Source organism: Penaeus vannamei, chromosome 3, assembly GCF_042767895.1.
Source record: "Penaeus vannamei isolate JL-2024 chromosome 3, ASM4276789v1, whole genome shotgun sequence".
Classification (NCBI taxonomy): domain Eukaryota; kingdom Metazoa; phylum Arthropoda; class Malacostraca; order Decapoda; family Penaeidae; genus Penaeus; species Penaeus vannamei.
Window position 1 is genome coordinate 44,048,461 of NC_091551.1, and position 5,000 is coordinate 44,053,460.

Genomic DNA, 5,000 nt, shown 5'->3' on the forward strand with positions numbered 1-5,000 from the left:
CTCTCTCTCTCTCACTCTTTCTCCATCCTTCTCTCTCTCTCTCTCTCTCTCTTTCTCCATCCTTCTCTCTCTCTCTCTCTCACTCTTTCTCCATCCTTCTCTCTCTCTCTCTCTCACTCTTTCTCCATCCTTCTCTCTCTCTCTCTCTCACTCTTTCTCCATCCTTCTCTCTCTCTCTCTTTCTCCATCCTTCTCTCTCTCTCACACTCTTTCTCCATCCTTCTCTCTCTCTCTCTTTCTCCATCCTTCTCTCTCTCTCTCTCTCTCTCTCTCTCTCCAGTTCCTTTTCTATTTTTATTTAACTTTTCCTTTCCCACCAACGTCTCCCTCCCTCTCCATCCCTTTTACTCTTCCCATATCTACCCTCTTTTTCCCCCCTTTTCCTCCTTATCCCCCTTTTTCCCCTCTCTCCCTCCCCTCCCCTTTTCCCCCCTTGCCTCCCTACTCCCTTTTTCCCTCCCTCCCGCCCTTACCCCCTTTGTTCTCTTCTCTTCCCCTTCCCTCCCTCTTTTTTCGATCTCCCACCTCCCTCTTCCCTCTCCTAAATCCTTTCCCCCTCCCTCGCTCCTCTTTTGTTCCCTCTCTGTCCTTCCTACCCCTTTTTTTTATCTCTCTCCCCACCTCCCTCTTCCCTTTCTAAATCCTTTCTGCCTCCCATTGCCTCTTTATACCCCCTCCCTTTTCACCTTCACTACCCCCTTTTTTACCTCCCTCCCTACCCCCCTTTTTTCCCACTCCTTCCTCCCTCCCAACCTTACCCACTCCTTTCCTCCCTCCCAACCTTACCCACTCCTCCCTACTCTCCCCTCCTCCCCCCCTCTTTTTTCCCACTCACTCGCCGGCCTCATGTGAGAGCGCGTGATGGGTTGGGCGGGGGTGTATTCGTAGCAAGGTCAGACGAGGTGACGCTATAACGGGCATGCAGTCTACCTCGCGGCTGACCTTGGTGGGTAGGTGGGCAGTGGGTAGGTGGGCAGTGGGTAGGTGGGCAGTGGGTTGGTGGGTAGGTAGGTAGGTGGGTGGGTGTGGTTGTTGCTAATGAAGTGCGTAATGAGGTTATGCTGTGTAATGTTATCTTGGAGTGTATATAATAACTGTACTTGATTTGTTATTAAGATCAGATAGATACAGCTAACGATGATGATGACATTATCTATGTTTCCTTATGGTGGCTGATGGTAACAATTATGGGGTTGATATATAATAATAATAGCAATAGTAATAATGAAAATGATTATAAAAAACGACTATGAAAATGTTGATAATAACACTACTATTACTATTACTACTACTGCTAATAACAATGATATCAATAAAAATAAAACTAGTAATCAACAGCTGCCATAGGCCTATGCTCATTGATGATTAACTGTAACTACCACTTGGGCAATTTCTACCACATACACCTATTTTCACTTTTCTACCGTCCCAACATACTTATTCACATAACCACACATTACCTAAACCACAAACATACTAGCCTTAATTTAAGTCCATCATCATTACATCAGTGTATTCTAGCACACGTTCGAATAATAAAAAATAAAAATACAACAATACCTCTTCGTATCTTTGTTATCAAGACCATTGTTTGACATCAGCTGCCCGCTCGTCATGCCACGTTTGGTATTTGAAGTCAAAATCCCTGAACTCTACTATCAATGGTTGTTAATCTCGTGACATTACCAAGTATAAGGCGTAAGAAGTGACCGTTAAAGTCAGTCAGCCAAGCGAAACGAGAGGGAGAGGGAGAGGGAGAGGGAGAGGAATAGGGGGAGAGGGAGAGGGAGGGGAGGAGGGAGAAAGTGAGAGGGAGTGAGGGTGAGGGTGAGAGAGTGAGTGAGTGAGAGTGAGAGTGAGTGAGTGAGTGAGAGAGAGAGAGAGAGAGAGAGAGAGAGAGAGAGAGAGAGAGAGGGAGAGAGAGAGAGAGAGAGAGAGAGAGAGAGAGAGAGAGAGAGAGAGAGAGAGAGAGAGAGAGAGAGAGAGAGAGAGTGAGTGAGAGAGAGAAGAAAGGAAGGGAAGGATGAAGGAGAGGGAGGAAAGAGGATGAAGGAGAAGGAGGAGAAGGTGAGAGAGAGAAATGAAAGAGAGAGAGAGAGAGAGAGAGAGAGAGAGAGAGAGAGAGAGAGAGAGAGAGAGAGAGAGAGATAGAGAGAGAGAGATAAAGAGAGAGAGAGAGGGGGGGGGGCAGGAGGAGGGGGAAAAGGGAAAGTGTGAGAGGGAGAGAGAGAGAGAGAGAGGACTAGAGAGCGGCAAGGGTCAAACCTTCATCGAAATATCAACTATTTTTCTATGTCTGTCTATCCCTCTATCTGCCCAGCTACCTGTCTCCCTTCTCATTTCATCTTCCTCCACCCCTCTCCTCATCTTTATCCGTCCATCCTCCGCTCTCTCTCCTCTTCATCTCTCTCCCCTCCTTCTCCCACATCCTCGCAACTCTCCCTTCCTCAATCTTCTCATATTTTCCCCCAACGTTAACAGGATTTGACCCTAGGAGTGAAGGTTGTCGGGGGGATAAGGTTGCTTTTGGCGTGCAATGTGCAATGGTGATTTCTTAAAAATTCTTCAACTCACCTTTGGCCATCTGCTGTTGGTAGGATGGGGTGGGGGTGGGGGTGGGGTGGGGGGTGGGGGGTGCTTTGTGTATTCAAGTGACGCAAGGTTAAACCGTTCTTTTGCGTGTCTCCTATTGTGTGTTTGTTTTTTTTGTCTGTTTGATTGTGCGTGTGTGTGTGTGAGTGAGTGAGAAAGAGATAGATAGATAGATAGAGAGAGAGAGAGAGATCAATAGACAGACATATATATATATATAGATAGATAGATAGATAGAGATAGAGAGAGAGAGAGAGAGAGAGAGAGAGAGAGATAGATAGATAGATAGAGAGAGAGAGAGAGAGAGAGAGAGAGAGAGATCAATAGATATATAGATAGAAGATAAAGAGAGAATGAAAAGAAATACAGATTTCCTTCACGTAACCAAACTATGCGCGGATCTCAAACCCGATGTCTGCAAAGCTAGAATGACGAAAGAATGTCAAGAGCAGAGATACAACATGGCCAAAGAAAAAAAGCCTCTTTGGGTGGGGTGGAAGGTGGCCATGACGATGCACGAAGCAGTCCTCCAGTTAGACGTAATGATAGCAGGTGAAAAGGCTGAAAGAGAAAATTCTGGATCATCTGGAAATCCTTAATGGCGGGGAGGCAGCATTCGAGGATGGGAGAATTTAGGAATATTTTGACTATTTTTTTTTTTTTTTTAATAATGCTTTTCATTAACTTTTCCCATCGTTTTTTTTTTTTGTTTTTGTTTTTTTAATTCTGGATCGTCTGAAAATCCCTTTTCTAATAATGCTTTTCATGAACTTAGATGTTATTTTACATTTTTTTTTTTTTAACTGTGGATCGTCTGAAAATCGTTAATGGCGGGAAGGTAACATTCGAGAATGGGAGGATTTAGGACTATCTTTACTAGATGTTTTTTGATAATGCTTTTTATGGCTTTAGATGTTATTTTACATCGTTATTTTAAATTCTGGATCATTTTTGCTAGAAATGATTTAATAATGCTTTTCATTAACCTAGATGTTATTTTACATCGTTATTTAAAAATCTGGATCGTCTGAAAATCGTTAATGGCGGGAAGGTTGGCATTCGAGGATGGGATAATTTAGGAAAAATTTTACTATACATTTTTTTCATGATGCTTTTCACTAACTTAGATGTTATTCTAAATCGTTATGATAAAATAATAATAATTTCATTTGCATGTGTATATAACAGAAGATTCTCTATCACTCGAAGATATCTTATCTCTCAAACTTTATTGGCAAATTTATTCACATTTTATATCCTTTCAGATCCTCACACGCACGACCAGAAAAGCAGTCTGCCTTCGTTTATCCAATTCCAAATACTTACGTTCATAAATTCAAAAAACATCACTCAAAAGACGACCCTACTCTGTACACTTTTACGACCGAAGAAATGCAACAAAAAGAAAAAAGAAAAGAAAAGAAAAGAAAAAAACAAGAAGGAAGATTAAACAAACGAAGAAGTGACCAACAATATCCAAGGATGAGAGAAGGAAGAGGAGGAGAAGGAGTGAGATGGACGCAACTTTCACTGAGTCCCACTGCCTTTGTTTCAACCTCGTCGCTAACAATGGGAATAGACGAACGAGGTGACAGGCCGTTTAATCGAGGGCGGGGAACAACGGACGTTATGGCGCGCTGTTTGTCTCTGTTATTTTTTCCCCTTCAAGTGTGTTTTTTTCTAGTATTTCACCACCACCCTTGGATTTTTATTATTATTATTAATTATTATTATTTATTTTTTCATTTCTTTTTGGCTAGTGATTAAGTTTGTATTTTTTCCCTTTAAGTGTTTTTTTCTAGTATTCACCACCGCCACCCTGGATTTTTATTATCATTATTAATTATTATTATTATCATTTATTTATTTATTTATTTTGGCTAGTGATGTAAGTTTGTTTGTATTTTTCCCTTCAAGTGTTTTTTCTAGTATTTTTTTTTTCACCATCCATTTTGCAAGTGATGTACAGTGAGGACAGATGGTGATGCAGAGAGGATGGAAAGACGTCTTGTCTTATCTCTTCGTGCAGGACAAGCCCATTTTCCCCGCCGACAGAAAAAGAAAAAGAAAAAAGAAAAAGAGAAGAAGAAGAAGAAGAAAAAAAAAACGGACGGAAAGAGAGAGAGAGAGAGAAAAAAAAGATGCTTGCTTGGATCATCGTCGAATTCAAAAGGTCTTGCGTCATTTGGTGTTCGCGTCTCAGTCAGAGTAAATATTTATCTATTTATCGATCTATACCTATGAATATGCTGTTTATATGTACGAGTATAAATATACATATATACATACATAAATATACATATATACACACATAAATATACATATATACATACATAAATATACATATATACATACATAAATATACATACATAAATATACATATATACATACATAAATATACATATATA

At 40.8% G+C, this 5,000-nt stretch overlaps 1 protein-coding gene across 2 annotated transcripts in view; it reads right to left on the reverse strand.

The window, feature by feature from the left end:
* LOC113808391 (adhesion G protein-coupled receptor L2) overlaps positions 1-5,000 on the reverse strand; it is a 51,844-nt gene that overhangs the window by 34,246 nt on the left and 12,598 nt on the right. The gene's annotated exons all lie outside the window — the stretch shown is intronic.